Below are 19,389 nucleotides of genomic sequence, written 5' to 3' on the forward strand. Positions count from 1 at the left end.
TCGGTGCTCGGGCCGATCCTCTTCCTTATTTAGATTAATGAGACAAACAGCAATCTCACTTCTACAATTAGGGTATCTGCGGACGGCTGTGTTATTTACAGAAAGATTACTGACCCTCATGACACTAATGCTTTGCAATCGGATCTTGCCAAAATCGCTGAGTGGTGCGAAGAATGGCATATGGAAACAAACGTTTCAAAAACGAAACTTGTAACATTTACGACGGCTAGAGTCACTGACCCCATCTTTTATTCTATTGGTAACGTGGCCATTGAAAACGTTCCTGCAATTAAATACCTAGATGTCCACATTTCTTCGGATTTGACATGGCACAAACACATTGAATATATCAAATTGCTGCATAAACTAAGCTACATTCTGCAAGATAACAAACTACTCGCCTGGATAAAGAGTTATTTGACTAACCGACATTAGTTCGTAACACTAAATTCAGCCAGTTCAGATAAGGTGCCCATTGATATACCCACTAAAGCATCCAAAACCCTCGGTTTCATTAGGCGTAACTTGTACTTTGCATATCAGACGACTAATCTCTTTGCATACACAACTTTAGTCAGATCACAACTAGAATATGCCGGTTTCATCTGGAACCCGCATCAAGCTTATCTTGCCGATAAACTGGAATCCCTTCAAAATAAGGCTTCTTGGTTTATCACAAGGAAATACGCTCGCTGCTCCAGCATCACATATATTAATTCATCTTTAAATTTGAGCTCACTTGAAAAGCGAAGACTTGTCATCCTGTTATGTGATTTTCACAAGCTCTGTCACAATCCTGCGCCGTTCACAGAGTCTCTTAATAAACCAGCACATCGCATTTTCCCCCGATTAGACCACTGGTTCAAAGTTCAACCCTAGATAGCTTACGCCAATGTTATGCGTCATTCGCCATTGTTCCTTGCCATTTATCATTGCAATAAACTATCTGCAGAAATCGTTTCCGAAAATAATTACGACGCATTTGTGAACAAACTGAAGCGCTTACTCTGTGCTGGTCCTTAATAGTTTATTGTCAGAAGTGTATTCTTTTTACATTGTCTTCAGCATTGTGGTCCGCGTGTGTGCGTTCTCAAACACTTCTTTTATCCAGATATGTTCGCTATTTTCCTGAGGGTGTTTGATTACGCTTTTCTGATATTTCACTGTGTTATGCAATATGATCACTTTATTGGGTTTTTTTTAACCCCCTAAGTAATGCCCGTAAAGGGCCCTTAGGGTATGTGAATAAAAAAAAGTACTTATTTTCCATTAACTGAAGGAGACACTTACGGTACTCTTGCCTCTTGACTGGGAGGGATCCTCCGACTTGTCGTAAGTGCGGCAATAGTCTCATACTACTCCAATGTTCTTATTTATTACTTTGCAATAGAAGCAGAGAGGAAAATGAATTTGCCTTCTGCATATCGCGAAAATATACCTTTCCACCCGACATTGCTTCTTAGTAAGGAAGCGCTTTTTAACCTGAAAATAGTCTTATAGTTCATAGCAGAAACAGGCACTTAGAAAATCATTTTGGCAGATAATTTTCATCACGGAATCAAGATCCCTTGTACTGAAGGGCTCTGCTGAAGCTGTAGTGTCATTGCTATGGTTTGTTGAATCATGTTTTTAACGAAAGCCAATTGAAATACTCCACTTCACTAATAAGTAAGTGTCATCATTTTAGTATTTATATATTGACACAGTGATGTGGGGCTCCGGCACTGCGGGACGGCGCGCGAAGGTCGGCGCCAAGAAACACGATAAAGCGCGTGATCTTCACGTTCTCCTTCTGGTCCGCCATTAAAGGAAAGCGTCTATTTTAGAAGACTCCATCTTCAATCTACATTGTATTTTTTTCGTGGAGGTGCTGGGTAATTGCTACCACTCCCAGATCGAACACCGTCTACAAGCCCAGTACGAAGTCCGGTCGAGCTGACCCCTGTAAGCGTACGGACAAGCCGTCGACTTCAATGACTGCCATCTGAGCACTAGCCTCTACCCAATCGAGTCAGAAGGATGAGTACATCAGTTACGTCTTCTTCCTCAACGGCACCGACCGAGATCGTCTTTGAGCAGCCGCGAATCCACCAAGTCTTCTATGGGGACACCTTCGAGGATGTTGAGGACTGGCTCAATCACTTTGAGCGTGTGGCAGAATTGAGCGGCTGAGCGCAAGCTACGCAACGCCTACTTTGCCATCGAGCACTACGCGCGGACATGTTTTGAGAACCGTGAGGCGGCCCTATCGACATGGGGCCAATTCCGACGGCAGATAATCGGCACATAGGCCAGCCTCAACCGCAAGGAGCGAGCTAAATCTGCAATTCAGGCGAGAGTGCAGCAGCCGAACGAAAGCGTCGCAATGTTTGTCGAAGATATGCGCCGACTTTTCCAATGCGCGGATCCAACCATGCCGGAAGAAAAGAAGCTCAGGAGCTTGATGCGCGGTGTCAAGCAAGAGTTATTCGGTGGCCTAATACGCAACCCACCAAACGCCGTTGCAGAGTTTCTCGCGGAAGTCATATTAATGGAAAAGGCACTGCAGCAGCGAACAAAGCAGTACAACCGCGACGTGTCAGCCCTGTCTCGTGACCTTCTCGCTATACCCTTGGACGATGCCGACGCCTTGCGGGAGCTCATTCGGCTCGTTGTTCGAGAAGAGCTTCAAAAGCTTCAGGTGGCTCCGGTATCGGTACCACGGCTCGCTCTTGCTGAGGTCGTCCGGGAGGAAATCAGGCGGGCAGTGCAAGTCCCGGAGCGAAGCGAGACACCACAGCACGAGGTGCTGCAGCCACAGCCTCGCCTGTCGTACGCGGAAGCTGCGCGAAGTTTGTTGTCGCCGATTTATCACGATGTGCGCCACGTCCCCGACTTTCATGGTGGGCGCGCCGTTGAACAAGGAACTGGCGACTTCAGGACTCGGCACACGCCATTCTTGGCTACGACATCCCAGCAACAGCGAAGTATGGTGCACTGCTGACCGGAGGCTCTTGTGTTTTCATTGCGGTGAAGCCGATCACCTCTACAGCGCGTGTCCTTACCGCCAAGCTAGGCTCCGTGGATTTTCACTGAATGCACCATGCCCGCGCAATGGTGAGCACCGCTCCTGGAGATTGAAGCCTACCTCGCGGACGCCAGTACTTCGTTTTTCCCACGATTCTTTGACCCCCACCCGCCGTGGTTGCTCAGTGGCTATGGTGTTGGACTGCTGAGCACGAGGTCGCGGGATCGAATCCCGGCCACGGCGGCCGCATTTCGATGGGGGCGAAATGCGAAAACACCCGTGTGCTTAGATTTAGGTGCACGTTAAAGAACCCCAGGTGGTCAAAATTTCCGGAGTCCTCCACTACGGCGTGCCTCATAATCAGAAAGTGGTTTTGGCACGTAAAACCCCAAATATTAAAAAAAAATCTTTGACCCCCGGTCACCGTGAACCGCCCGATAGAGGTCTTCCAGCCCCGTCTTCACGACGAACGCAACCAGCGGTCGCTCACCCAGCCCTGCCTCGCGGGAAAACTGAGTCCAGCGACCTGCGGAGGTGAGGTCGCTGGTGTTGCGAACGGTGAAAATCCTCCGCTACGACGACCGCGATATAACGTAATTGAGACGCAGAGAAAGCAGTGTAATTCGGTGTCACTATCTTGCGACGTACCAGTTACCATAGATGACCACGAAGTCACCGCGTTAATCGACACTGGTGCGGACACATCTGTCATGAGCCAGAATCTCGCGCGTATAGTGAACAAAGTTTTGATGCAATGGACCGGGACTCAGATTCGTACTGCAGGAGGGCACCTCATAAATCCAATGGGCCGGTGCACGGCACGAGTCACCATTCGGAGCTTCACGTACATCGGCGACTTCGTCATTCTTCCTGAATGTTCAAAGGACCTTATACTCGGCATGGATTTCCTTCATGCGAACGGTGCCACCACTGACCTGCAAGAGTCAGGAGTCAGCTTCGCTACAACGCAAGCCATAGCGAACAGTAATGACAACGACCGTGACATAGCGCTTCGCGTAGCTGACGATCCCGTCACGTGGCCACCCAAGAGCAACGTGATTACCCTTGTCCGATGCGACATGAAGGACGACGCCGAAGGGGTTGCTGAGGCAAGCATCCCCCTGCTTCTTCAGCACCACATTTGCATAGCTGCAGGGCTTCTTCTGGTGCGAGATAAATGTCCAGTCGTTTTGCTAACAAGCCTTAGCAACGAGTATCGGCATGCACCACGAGGAACGACAGTCACATTTCTTCTCGAAATTATTTGTGTTACTAACATTGCCACATCGGAAATCGCATCGTCTCAGCAATCTGAGTTACCCAGCCTAAAAGAACGGATTTACGTTAACGCTGCTCTGCCAGACTACGAGAAAGACCTTCTACTGAGCCTCGTGAATGAATTTGTGGACTGTTTTTCAACGTCGTCCAAAGTACGGCGCACGTTCCTCACAAAGCACCGAATTATTACGGACGAGTCCACACTTCCCGTTCATCGGCATTATTACAGATTGTCTCTAGTGGAACGGGAAGCGATCAAGTACCAGGTAAAAGAGATGCTCCAGGACGACGTGATACAGCCGTCCACAAGACCATGGGCCTCTTCTGTAGTGTTAGTCAGAAAGAAAGACAACACACTACGCTTCTGTGTCGATTACAGGAAGTTGAACCGTGTCACCAAGCGGCGATGTTCATCCACTGCCACGCGTCGATGACGCATGGGTACATCTACAACATGCCAAGTTTTTCTCTTCGTCGGATATTAAGTCAGCGTATTGCCAAATCGAAGTTGATGAACAGGATCGTGGAAAAATAGCGTTTGTGACACCTGCCGGGCTGTATGAGTTCGAAGCTCTCCGCTTCAGTCTCTGTTCCGCACCTGTCACCTTTCAGCGGATGATGGATACCATGCTTGCTGAACAGAAATGGTGAACCTGCCTAGTATACTAGGACGACGTCGTCGTGTTCTCGAGCACGTTTACGAACATCTCGTACTACTCGAGAGCGTCCTTGCTGCGATCCGTACTGCCAGCCTTACCATCAAGCCTGAAAAATGCTATTTCGGGTTCCAAGAGCTCAAATTTCTAGGCCATGTCGTTGGTCCTAAAGGTGTCCCACCTGACCCTGTTAGCTACTGTCGCCCCGTTTCCGTCACCCACAGACAAAAAGGCTGTCTAACGCTTCCTTGGTTTGTGCGCATATTATAGCCTCTTCGTCAAGGGATTCTGGAGAATCGCTGAGCCTTTGACACGGCTTACACGTGACGATGTGCCTTTCATTTGGGTGGACGAGCAGCAGCAGCGTATTCAAGCGGCCCCGATACTTGCTCATTTCGAAGAAGACGCTGACACTGAAATTCACACTGATGCCAGCAATACGGCTGTCGGCGCAGTTCTTGTGTAGTGGCAAGCTGGTGCGGAATGCCCAATTGCTTATGCAACCCGCAGTCTCACCGAGGCTGAGAAAAACTACACAACAGCTGAAAAAGAATGCTTAGCGGTTGTGTGGGGAATTAGTAAATTTACTTGTACGGTAGGCCCTTTAAGGCTGTCAGCGATCAACCACGCCCTGTGCTGGCTTGCCAACCTCAAGGATCCTTCGGGTAGACTAGCCCGTTGGAGCCTGCGGTCACAAGAGTACGACACTTCGATTGTCTGCCGATCTGGAAGGAAGCACAGCGGCGCTGATTGTTTGTCACGCGCACCACTCCCTACGACGTCATCAGATCTTGACCATGACTTGCCGTTTGTCACCGTTATCGACGCCATAAAGATGGCTGAGAACCAGTGCGCTGACCCCTAGCTGCTGCCGCTGATCGAGCACTTTCGAGGAGTTGAAGGTGTTCTACCCCGGTCACTCGTACTATTTGCACAACAACGTCCTTTACAGGAAAAACTGCGGAAGCGGTCAAAATACGTACCGCCCTGTGGTGCCGTCGGCGCTGCGCAAGACATCTTGCAAGCCTGCCATGATGAGGCATGCGCGGGCACTGGGATTCGCTAGGAAATTAGCAAGGACACAACAGGAGTATTACTCGTAGTGGCTTTTTATTCTGTGCAACGGTACGTGAAGACCTGCCATGATTGTCGACGCCACAAGAAGCCACAAGTTAAACCGGCTGGCTTTCTCCATCCTGTGGACCCTACTCAAGCACCGTTCCAACAAATAGGAATAGATCTATTTGAGCCATTCCCAGTGACTTATTCGGGCAACAAATGGATGATCGTCGCTACAAACTACTTAACCAAGTACGCCGAAACGATCAGCTATTCCGCAAGCAAACTTGTATGAAGTGGCCAAGTTATTTGTACGCCACATCGTCCTACGACATGGTGCACCGTCTGTTCTCATCATCGACCGCGGTGCAGCATTTACAGCCTAACTTATGCAGGACGTTCTCCAGCTGTTCTTCAACTCACCGCAAGAGCACTGCGTATCACCCTCAAACCAATGGATTAACTGAACGTCTGAACAGAACGCTGGCTGATATGCTCTCCACGTATATCGACGTAGAGCACGAGACACGGTACGAAATTGTACCCCATGTGGGCTTCGCGTATAAGACTGCTGTACAGGAGACTACACAGTTTACGCCGTTCCAAGTAATATACAGATGCCACGTCACGTCAACAATTGACGCCATTCTACCTCTGGCTGATAATAGCCCGACCAGCGAACACGCGGAATAGTTCGTACAAAGAGCCGAAGTAGCACGCCAGCTTGCTCGGCATCGTCCCGAAGCCAACAGCATGCCGACACCCTTCGATACAACCAGGGTCGACGCGACGTTCATTACGATAAAAGAGCCTTTGTGTGGGTCTAGACGCCCATCCGTTGCCGTGGACTCTCGGAAAAGTTGCTCCGAAGGTATTTTGGTCTCTACAAGGTTACACGCCGCCTCAGTTACGTGACCTGCAGTTCTGACCCGGGTGCGCTCCGTCGTTGTCCTCGCGCAGAAGTTGTTCATGCAGTGCGCATGAAACAATACTATGCGCGTACGTGAATGCCGAAATGTATTTCTTTTCGTCACTGAAAGAACTTTTTCACGCGACCGAGACGCTCGCTTTTCGCATGGGGAGCAATCGACACAATGATATGGGCCTCCCGTACCGCGGGACGGCGCGCGCAAAGGTCGGCGCCATGAAAGACAATGAAGCGCGTAAGCTCACGTTCTTCTTCGGGCCCACCATTAAAGAGAAGCGTCTCTTTTTGCAAGACGCCGTCTTCACTCTACAGTATTTTGCACAATTTACAGCGACAGGTTGTAAGCCCTTTTACAGCCATGTCATATCTACCATGCACAAGGAATTCATTATCCTCGCCATCCACAATTCATGGATGACATCACCATTTGTCATGGCGCTCTTTGGCCGTACCAAGCCGGTGCCATATAAAACAGCACACATCATCATGCCCGCGGCGATGAAAATTTGCCATACTTCTCCTCCAAGCTATATTTACTTGCGCGCAGCTTTCGTATAGAAATATTCGAAAAGTATCAGAGAATATTGACATTTACGAATAGTGAATGAAGAAATTCGAGGGGTTTTACGCGCCAAAAGGACGATATCCTTATGAGGCACGCCTATGTGGGGGCTCCGGATTAATTTTCTCCACCAGGGAGTCCTTACCGTGCCCCCAATGCATGGGACATGGGTGTTTTTGCGTTACCTACACATTGAAATGCGACCAGCGCCATGATGTTCCGTATAAAGTCCAAGGGCGATAACACCGTCCCCGCGCTTCCTATACCGTTTGTGTGAGTAAAAGCACGCGAGGGGTGCCGACGATCGCGGTTGAATCTGGCGCCCGTAAAGAAAGAATCCCCCCTTATCAACACTTATCAGTTGTTATAAACCTTATCGACTCGATTCGTCCTCGGCAGGCGTAATCGGTCGCTATCAGTCTTGTCACAAACCATCCAATTCTTATCCGTCCTGTTCCGTCCTTCTCACCCTTATCGGACATGATCCAACCCTTATCAACTTTCATCTGTCCTTAACAACCTTATTGGACTTGATCCCATTATTTTCATCACTTATCCGTCCTTATCAATCTTATTAGAATCGCTCCGACAATTATAAGCCCTTATTGCTGTTTTACACCTTATCTGTCCTACCGTTAACTACCGTGATGCCACCCATATAACTCCTAATCGCTCCTTATCATCCTTATGAACTCATTGCTTGCTTATCTATCTGTGCAGCGCAATGCGAAACGCACGAGCCCTCAGAGATAGGTGGCAGTTCGGTCGGTGAGGGAACCCCCAATTTATGTATTTATGTGTTTATTTATTCGTACTTCAAATACCCCATTTGGTGTTTTACAGGAGGGGTGGGCATATTTTTATCATATTTTCAATGAATGCCTTGAACGATGAATGACTGGAGTGGTGCACTGCTTCAGCAGGTACATGATTCCTAGTCTTTCGCTGTTTGAACGGAGAATGAGTTCAGATGAGCGGTGGTGCGAGCTAGAGGGGCGTTAACAGCCTTTGAAAGCCTATGACGGGATGAAGTGCGATGCGCAGGCGTGATGTCGGTCTGGCGATGCAGCGAGTGATAAAATTTGCAAAAGAGGCAGAGTCTTGCTGTTTGGCGGAGGTACTCGAGGAGGGCCTATGGGTTGGAAGGTTCAGAGATGACTTGAGTATAGTAACGCTAGTGTGGTAAGAGTAGTCGGAATGAATGAACCTTGCTGCACGGTTCTATATGGATTCCAGTGCTATTGCCAGGTTACATTGGTGTGGGTGCCATACTGAACATGCGTATCCCAGTTTACGTCGAACGATTCTTAAATATGTGAGTATGACTACGGGTGGAACAACACGTTGATTACGGTGCAGGTAGCATAGTACGCGATTGGCATCATTACAATGCTGCAAATGTGCGAGGACCAACCGAGGTTATTGGACACGTTAATACCTAAGTACTTATGAGAAGTCACAGCACATACTTCAGAACCGGCGATAATGTAATTAGCTGAAATAAATGACTGGCGACAATGGAAAGTAGGTAGCGACGTTTTCTTTGACGTTGTGGGACATTAACCAATTATTACATCAAGTTTCAATGATGTTAAGGTCAGACTGGAGAGCACGAGAATCAGCGTCCTTAGTAACAGGACGATAGATTAAACAAACATCAGCAAATAAACGAATTTTGGAAAAACAACCAAGGCGCATCTAGAGACTGCCCAGACGCATCGGGGATTTCACCTGTTTGGCATTGAATTTTCGCAAAATTGGAATTTTGATAATGGCTACAACACTCTAAGTCTGGCGCACAGGTACCGATAACAAGGCTTCTATTTCACTATCATCAAAAATTGCACAAAAGCCTACATAGAATCTGTTCTCCTTAGACATTTGTGGCATTGTGATAGCAATTATATGGACACTCCAGCCGGATATGTGCCGTTGCCGTCGCCTTGAGTTTCCCTATGAGTGAAAGCGTGTGAGAGTGAGCCAGCGAACACAGTTGAATATCGCGTGCGCGAGCGAGGAACGCGGCCCGGATGCGCGCCCTCTCCTTCGGCGCGCGAAGCAGGAGGGCTGAGGCGAGGGAGGTGGGGCGTTCTTCTATGGCGGCCGCTGTGTTGCTTCGATGTCCTCCTCGCCAGCCACTCCGTACAGAGTGGACACAACCGTGGCGTCTACTAGAGCGTTAGAACGTGAATCGCGGACGCCGTAGTAAACGCCTTTGGCGGGCGTCATAGGGCCAGGTTGCTGGCGCTCGTGTGTCTTGAAAGCGCACTGCGACGTGGCTAGAGTGGGCGCCCACACGTGCCTCATCTCCAAAGCGATTTGCGATGTTTGCAGAGTGCGCGTAGCACCGATAGCTTCGTATGCACTGTGCTGTCGACGTTTCGTACGCAGTGAAGCTATATATATGCATGGAGGTCAACTGGCTCGGAGCTGCTGCCGCGATTCTTAACTCCAGCTTTTTCACAGACAGTTTTCGCTGTCATCGATCGATGTGTTTTCTTGTTTACCTCTGCGCGCGTACCACCGTGCTGGTTAATTTAGTTAGAACACGCTGACGGGCTACACTGTAAAAAATTTCCGTAATTTTACGGGGGATTTCTGTCATTATACGGAGAACTGCAGATAAAAATACGGAAAGTATGTCAAATTTCAAAAATACGGCAAAATCTGCCGTTAATATACGGAAAGTGCTCTCCGTATTCAGCTTTACGGACATTTTCACTGTAATCATATAACGGCTATACGCACTGGGAATGACATTGGTGCTCTATACGCCAAAAATTGTGCGCACTCTAAATCAGTACCGAAACGCAGGGAGTGGTATAATGACCGTAACTGCGTTTACATTTGGCAATAAATGGTCTCGAAGGGGACTGGCGGCCTATAGATCCAAGTACAACGGTCGGAGGAAATTTTCGAATGCGGCCAACAATTAACCCAAGTGTCAAAGGGCACTGCTGAACTGCAATGTAGTTGGTTGAACTCATTCCCATGATATTTACAAAATATCTCGTCTCTGACAATAACTGCCCATTCATTGAGACAAATCGATTACGCATAATCTTCACTGTTCATGTGTTAATTCTTGCGGTAAGGTGTAATCGCAAACATTTGGCGCTTCATTTCAAACAAGACCGGTAAGCGTGCTCGTTCTTGTACGGTAGAATAAAGAACGCGAACATGCACCGACATGTGTGTAAACTACTGGAAGGTGACTGAAGATGAAGGACCTATTACTGTGCTAGTACTGTGTATACTGTCAAAAAGAAGAAAAAAATATTTCGGAAAGAAAGAATGCCCAGTGTCGAGATGTAACGATTCAAGCTTTATTTCTTTTTGACCTAAAATGCAATACCATTAGTTCCGCGTGCTTTATGCATGGGTAATTTTATGACACAACTCATTATTTACCCGTTCATTACATGCACCATCCAGCCCAAATTATCCCTGTACTAGTGCTTATGGACGCATCGCAGTGCACTGCTTTGCACTTCATTATAGCACAGGGGTTTGCTATCGCCAGTAGCGAATGCTTTGGTTGACCTCCCTGCCTTTCTGCCTTTTGAATTCTCTCTCCCTTTGTATAAAACGCACTAACTTGTGGGAGAGAAAGCTTTCTCCTCTTTTAGAATTCAATTAATTGTCAAGCAATTATATTGCAGTTCCAGTAACTAGAGCAGAAATGCGAAAACGAAACCGATTCTGTTCGGTTCTCCGCGCTCAGAGTGCGACACCAGGGGGCAGCGCGCGCTCCGCGTCCGTTAGGTGTGGCAGACAGAGATGCACATGTGTAGTCAGCCGGCATTTTTCGAGTCATGTTGTAAATGTTGTTAATTCGCCGTAAATATCTCTTCATTTGTACTCAAGGGTGGATGCAGGAGCCCAAGGAAGAGAGATTGACGCATCGGGAGCGAAGAACAGAAACGATGGATGGTTACGCTGCTTGGGTCTCGGCACGTTCGAATTGGCAAAGTTCCGAATTTGTTGCTGTGTTGTGTACGCTTGTGCGCTCGTTATTTGCCGTCATCGCGCGGAGATATTTGCGCTGGATGTCTTTCACTTCGTGTACAAAACTCTGCTCGCTGCGGCATCGAAGAAGTTGTCCTGTGTTTGGGTGCACGTATGCGCTTGGACACGGATAGCCTGCTTGCTCTCAACGGGTGTTCAACAGTCTACGCGCGCTCGTAACTTGCTCATGAGGTAAGCCCATTTTAATCTTATTTGGTTCGCATAACGTGGGGGTTAAAATGATGTGTGGTAAGCCGGTGTCGCGAACAGAAATATTGTTTCAAAAGACTACTATGCAACGTCTTAGGGCAAAAATGACGCATGAATGGGGAAAGGGATCAACCTATCTTTTCAGATCGATTCCAGTCGTAGCGTGATTGGCTCGATCGGAATTTCCGCGAGGTACTTCTAACCTTTTGTTCACTCGCGTTAAAAGCGTAGAATAAAACTGCGTTTAGTTGAGCTCTTGTATTGACGCTTGTATTGGCTTGAGAGCATACTGTATCCGACACAAGAACTTCTGCTAAAATACGGAAATAAACGTTCGAGGCAATAGCAGTCGCTCACTACCTGTGATCGTTACTTTCTTGCTTGGATGCACGTTTTAATTGTGACCAGAAAAAAACGTCTTGCTGCACCGCAAACGGTGCAGCAAGACGTATTCCTTCGAATGATGTCTGGGCAGTCAAGGCATTCGTGCCACTAAGCAAGCAGTAAACGGGGTATCAGTGCGAAAAAATTTGGACATACAAGAGATGCGAATGGTATCATCATAGACTCGTTTATTTGACGAATAATTCAGTTGTATTACTAAAGCGGAGAGTGGATATGCATGAAAGTCAGATTGTATTTATACTCAGCAAAAACAAGGTAACTTATCATTACTAATCAATCCTTTTCTTTTACTGAAAGGCAAGTTGCTGTTGTGCTGGAGCTGAGAAGAGGTCTGCTGCCTGCAATGGGTCCATCTCTATCAAGTTATTGCAGTATTATAGCTCTCAAGGTGAGTGGATTTTTTTTTCTCATAGCTATTTGCCACCTGTATCATGACCGTTTACTTAGCTGTGTAGGTGAACACTGTTAGTGACATTGGAGTGCTGGTGGACCAGCACTCCTTTATGATTGCAACGCATATGACAGAGTGGAGCTGTGGCAGTGTGCAAAGGTGTTAATCTATAAGCCAAATTAGGTTCTTTGAAGTAATATGTTAATATATTGATGACATTGGATTGTGGTCTAGCAGGCAAAAATGCTAAACAAAAAGAAATTTGAATTTGCACTTGGTAAGATGTGCAAGCAATTCAGGCTGTTATACATGAAATGGGACATTTGTAGATGTCTTCTACAGTGCTGCAGTCCTGAATTGCTTCAGAGTTGAGTGATACCACTATGATTTCTCTGTAGAGCATGCAACACAGTTTAGCATTGGGAGAGGCTGGCATCAACGGGCGTCTACTTACTGTGAAGTGCAAATGAGGTGTTACTCTTAGGATGACTATGTATAATTTATGGTTTAATTCTAATCTTGTGTCAGGCAGACATAGTTTACCCACTTGGTTAAACAATAGAGATGTAATATCTATGTATACAAGTATTACCCATTCATTTATGCCATTTAGACAATGGCAGAAATGCGTGGGTAATACTTGTGTACATAGACAATACATCATTATTGTTTAACCAAGCGGTGCCCCTGCATGTTAAATTTTACAGGGCTATTATTAAGTAATGTCAGCTTTTGTTGTAACATTAAGGCACCTTTTATATTATTACAGATTACCACCATTGTGCATCATCATAGTGTCATATTTGCACTAAATGTATTTGACTTTGCTATAAAACCTTGCACAGCGGTGCATCATGAAATTTTTTTTATAGTTTCTGGCCTCAGAATGCACATCACGTTATATTCTTGTTTGCAACAAGCCTATAATGCAGGTTTCTCTCCTTATGTTTTGTGGCACTTCATACTGCGGCGAGCTAAACCACTGGGCAGCAATACTGGATACGCTGCTGCGTGTGGAGCTGTCTTCAAACACACACAAGGAATACATCATTGCTTTTTTAGCACAAAACAACGGACACAAGAAAGACGACAGAACAAGGCGCTACTCTCAACTGACATCACTTTATTCGGTCCCTCCTTTGTAGACAGCAGAATCTAGAAGAACGTGGTCTATGAACACCATGTGCAGGAACCACCAACATCTGATCAAAAAAGCACACTCATGCGACAGAATCCAAAAAAAAAACTATATTGAGCACTTTACAAGGTTAAAGAAAGCACACTAATGCACTGTGGCCCCAATGACTGTATGAAGAAAACTTCCGATAACTCTCTGGCGGTGGTATCACGGCTCTTTTTTTCAAAATCGTAGCATCACGAAACATTGCGAACCTAAGCGATCCATACCAACAGGCACAGGTTCCCATTTGGCTCAACATTGTAAAATATAAAAGTGCAAAGCCATGTTTCGTGATACTACAATTTTGAAAAAGTGCTGTGATACCACCGCCTGAGAGTTATCGGAAGCTTTCTTCATACAGTCATTGGGGTCACAGTGCATTAGTGTGCTTTCTTTAACCTTGTGCAGTGCTCAATATGGTTTTTTGGATCCCGTCGCATGAGTACGCTCTTGTGATTGGTTGTTGGTGGTCTCTGCGCATGGGGCTCACTGCGGATGTTCTTCTAGATTCTACTATTTATAAAGGAGCGACGCAATAAAGTGATGTCAGTTGACTGTAGCGCCTTGTGCCAGTCGTCTTTCTTGTGTCCATTGTTTTGCGCTTAACAAAGTATTTATGGATTCACACCAACTAGCCCGCCAACACATTGTGTTGCGGGCACTTCTGAAGTACTGTCTGTCCAATAACCTTGGTGGCATGGAAGCGCCGTCCACTTCTATGCGTTGCTTTCTGTTTCATTGTGGCATCACATCACATTATAATCATAATGTGTATGTACTTTTTCCAAGGGACCCATATTCCTATCCTTTTGTTATATTTGCTGTCGCATTATTTATGTGCAAATGACCAGTGCTCCAAGCTCCATTTTATCGCAAAGTAAACTACTGGTACCTAAACAGTTCTGTATATCAGAAAACCAAAGCTGAACTGCCGAACAGTACCAAGCCTTAGTGCAGTGTCAAGCAGTCAGATTTTATTGGTCATGCAGAGGTGCACAGGATAGCTCTTTATTACTTGCTGAATAATTAAGCTGTGTGAAAACTGAGTAATTATGTAGCTTCAACCACATGCTATTGGTCATTGCTCCTGCCCTCATCAAATGTAGAAGATTATCACGGCATTTCCAATTCTCTTTTTCCTTATTACAGTGGGATTACTGCATGCGTAAGTAGGAAACGGATCACATAGGCAATCAAAAGCCAACATTGTGTAAACTTGGAACATTGATTGTACAGTTTGATGACCCAGAATAAGTAGAAATACACCATAAATGATTGACAATTAACTTTTACTTGACACAGGGCTAAAGCATACAGTAAGCATACTGTATGCTCATATGGTGTCACATCAATTTAAATTTTAGTGTAGATTTACAGTGTACGCTTCTATTGTTGCATTCTGTCAGAGGAATGGTAATGTTTGGCGTGTATAGCAACTAGACTGTCTATATACAGTAGTAAAAATGTGTGAACTGTATTTTTTAATTATTTGATAGAATGTGTAGCACAATAAAGCCATACAATCAATGCACAGTGATGTGACGCAGGTTCAAAAAAGTATGGTGGAAGCTGTTGCCAAGGTTCCGACCAGAAAAGACAGCCAGTATAAGAGGGTCCACGCCACTAATCTCTACTACAGGGGATGAACAGCACATCGAGCGCCCTCGACTGAAGCCGGCCTTGTCCCGGAAGTTGGTGCTTGACAACTTTGCGGCAGCACTTTGTTGCACGGGTGTGTAGCATTTCTTCCCCTCACATGCCTGCCTGATGTGCCATAAACTACCCAAGCAGTGTTTCGAGGTGTCCAGAATTTTTCCATTGTAGTGTCTACAGTGTCGCTAACATAAGTGGCGTGCAATGGAAACACTGGTAAATCAGAAAAAACTTGATGTAAGAGAACACTATCGTATACGGGTTCAGATTGTCATAAAAGTGCTTACCAGACATGTAGAGACCTCCTAAAATGTGAAAAACCACAAAGTTTTTCGGCAGCAATATTATCTGATCGCACGCACTAGTTAGTCCACCATATGCCCTGCTTCCAGGACAAGCGACTGCATGACATCGCATTTCCACTGGCTTCACCTGCATCCGGTGCGGTGTGCTGTATCCAGCGAAACATGTTAGAAATCAGTGGTGCACAGTGTTTTCTGTCCCCTTTCTCGACGCCTACTGAACACATGTTAAACTGTTTCCAAAGCAGACAAACAGAGGGAAAGCGTTCTGAACACATTGCATTTTAAAGTGGCTGGTACTGGGTAACCCAAGTACTGTGGCATAGTAGATTTGCACCAGGCAACCTGGGTGCCAAAAAGGCTGCTGTTTACTTGCAAATGGTCAACATATTGTGAGCATGTTAAAGTTCTTTTTTTATTCTCATCGCTTATTTAGCTAACGGAGACAGCTTTCACAACTGAAGAAGCCTTGGAAGCATGAAACACTTGACAAAACCAGCTTCAATATATCGTGTCTGCATCACAATTTCATGGCTGCATGAGTGAACCCTCTGGTTAACATGTAAGAGAGTTCATGATGTTTGCCATGCATTATCCACTTTATTTACAGGTGAACCCTATCTTGAGATTTAAGCTGATGTTGCGTTTAGAGAAATTATGGCCGAGAGCCAGCTTTTGAGAATACAGATTGAGCTTGACAGATTAAACACCAGAACAAGTCGTTGAGGATTTCAGATCAAGAATCTTCAAAGGCCAGTTCATTTAGTGGTATTAATATTCTGCTCGAAGTTGTTGATTGTTACGTTCATATGGTGCCCAAGCATTGCGGTAACAACTTCACTTAGAGTACATAGCAAGGGTGTATTCGATGTAAGCTGCTGGCTTTTTTTCTGTGTTTTCAAACACTGATTTCTTGTTCAGTTTAAATTTTCAAATTTTGCATTGTTTATTATGTGTTGTGTCTTGTTTCCTTTTCTGCAGCTTAGTGAACACAACTTGACCTTTTGCTTGATTGCCTAGATTACATGCCCTCGATGCAAAACAATTTCACTTCAAAACTGCTTGTACCATACTGAAAGAATAACTTGAAGCAGCCATAGCCACCAATAACACGCAGGAGATGATTATGAAAATTTTAATATTGTTTTTTGATCTACAGGGTGTCTTAACTATCATGCACCAAGATTTAGAAATATGTAAATGCGATGTAACTAGACAAAATGAAGGTAATGTTTGCCATCGCTTGGAGATACTCTGATTATATTGTGCATTCTGCCTAATTACATAATTCTTAATTAGTTATTAATTATCTCAAATAATTAAATGAAATGTGTCAATGAAAAGTTGTAGAGCAATATGAAAGCCTCCTGATACATTTTTTGTTACTGTTACTCATTGTGTGCTACATAAAAGTGTTTTTCCAAGGAATAAGCCTGCGAATACACATAAAGTGTTTTCAGTGGCCAGTCATGTGTCAGTTTTGTGGTGCAAAGCCACGAATACAACTTAAATGGGTTCTTTTAAGAAAAAGACTTAGCTCAGCAAATTATCTTTGTGCAGCCTGTGGAGACAAGGTTTCTTAGACATGGCCGTGGCCCTCAAGGAAGATGCCAGGCCACAGGCAGTTCCTCCAGTGACCGTGAAAAGGTCCCCTGGGGCACAAGTCTGGTTTGGCACCCCCACCTTTCTCCTGCAGCTTTTCTGTCTACTCAGCTAACCAGGTGGGTCAATGATGGCAAAGGGAAAAAATAATCAACAGCATCAAACGCAGAACTTGCTCAAGCTCAATGCATTTTTGGTGTGAAGTTTTTCCCTTATCATTTATCAAAAAACGGGTAATAAGTATATGATGTGGTCTTCATACGGACACCTCTTTCCCACAGAGAATTAGCAGTAAAAAAAGCAGCTTATGAAGGCTTGAATATTATCTAGGATGATGTGGCATAGATAGGATAATGATTATGAATGTTTCTAATGAAGGTCGTGGTAGTAGAGTGAATAATCAGAGTTTATATATAGATTGAAAGACATTTCGTTCCAATGCCAGAATTTTAAATCATCCCAAATAATTCTTGCATTTTATAGTCTTCATTTTATAGTTCTTGATGCTTGCTTCTTGCTGACATCAGTCTTATGCTGCATAATTCACCTGTTATAAATTCCCTATTTCTCCCATTCAAGCAACTTTACATTCATCATAAGAAACCTCGTAGATGAGTTCCAGAAACTTGCTGATGAGATTAGGGGGCGGCGTGTACCCCAGGCTGAGATATGCATTCAAGAGCCTCATATTTTGCAAATGTTAGAAATACTCCTGCTAAGCAAGTTCTTGGTGTCATACAAGGTTATTTGCGAATACGAATTTGCCTGAATTTAGAAAACAGTCAATATAAAACATGTCAAGCGATATCGCTGACGATACACACACATTCCAACTGAACTAAATACAAATAAATATAGCACCAAATGCAGAATCATTGGCATGATGCCATTCTTTCAGTGGAATAAAGTCTGTCCTGCATTGTAAATCTGGAATCCTTCATAATCCAGACTACTAAATACTTAGGAGGGTTGTAACATGAAATATGCATGTATTTATTCCTCGTTTCTTTACTTTAGGACCTGATAATGCTTAAACAGCAGTGAAAGAATTGAGATCACAGCACCTAATACTTTATATTGCTCCAGAAATCCGTTTCTCTGCCGATCGCAGCATTCGACACTAACAAGAAGGCACATAACACTTAGGGTGGTGCTATTCACTTTGATTGTTTGGGAACGAAACCCGTAATGTACATGTTATGGCCCTACGTGTCATTACGTTTGAACAACAAAAAGGTAGGGGGTTTGCATTTTGCAAAACTGCATGGAGGTTTTCACTGTGTGCAATTAAAATTAGGAACCTTCCCAGCTCATACTAAATGCATTCTCCAAAGCTTTAGGTTATACAGGTGCACTACTTTACATAGAACACACTCTTTTCCCTCGTCACGGCTCACACTCTTGGGCAGAGTTACACCCTTTGAAGTGCCCCTTCTTCCACACAAGGATAATTGTCATCTGCCTTTATGCATTTCCTTTCTTTAACGCTGTGAGCCCTGTGCTTTCCAGTAACGAACGGCATGCGCGTTATCAGCATGATAGCATCCCCGACAACAAAGTAGCGGGTGTGGCGTCTTCAAGAAAGGAAACGCATCAAGGCAAATAACGATTATTGTTGTGTGGCAGAAAGGGCACTCCAAAGGGTGTAACTTTGCCTAAGAGTGCAGGTGGTGATTCAGATTCTTCAAAGGTGTTTCATTGTATGGGATGGCACATCGCGCTTCACTTATTTGCAGAATATTGCATTCCAATTGTGTCATATGAGATAAATCCATTAGAGAGCTTTAGCTTGCCCTAAATTTATTACAGCTGTGTACTGTTAAACTGGCCGCAGCTTGCAGTGCTTATGGAAAAACAATTGTAACTGCCATATTATATGTAACTGCTAGTGCACAGGCATCGGCAGCAGCAATGGTTAGGGTACACTTGTTTCTTCTATTCTGGGGTATGCATCCTCCACCAGAAAGTAGTTTTTTTTTCGTCTTCCTCTTCTACCATATTGGAATGTGAAATGGGGTGTAATTTGTAGGATATACTCGTGCATAAACTTCATGAGCGTTTGTTCTTGTCTGTGCCACAGATCATTGTTGCTACCACTGTAAAAGAAGGGTGCCTGTTTACAGCACCCATAGGGAACAATCTGTGAAT

The 19,389-nt window shown here is 45.1% G+C and overlaps 1 protein-coding gene and 1 long non-coding RNA gene across 2 annotated transcripts in view; both read left to right on the forward strand.

Annotated features, from left to right (window-relative positions):
- Positions 1 to 19,389, forward strand: part of LOC139046757 (uncharacterized) — a 72,475-nt gene that overhangs the window by 26,088 nt on the left and 26,998 nt on the right. The gene's annotated exons all lie outside the window — the stretch shown is intronic.
- On the forward strand, positions 11,169 to 18,698 carry LOC139047358 (uncharacterized). Its single transcript, XR_011507117.1, has 4 exons — positions 11,169 to 11,690; positions 12,411 to 12,501; positions 15,232 to 15,416; positions 17,200 to 18,698. It is a non-coding gene; the product is annotated as an uncharacterized lncRNA (long non-coding RNA).

Source organism: Dermacentor albipictus, chromosome 7 (genome assembly GCF_038994185.2).
Source record: "Dermacentor albipictus isolate Rhodes 1998 colony chromosome 7, USDA_Dalb.pri_finalv2, whole genome shotgun sequence".
NCBI lineage: Eukaryota > Metazoa > Arthropoda > Arachnida > Ixodida > Ixodidae > Dermacentor > Dermacentor albipictus.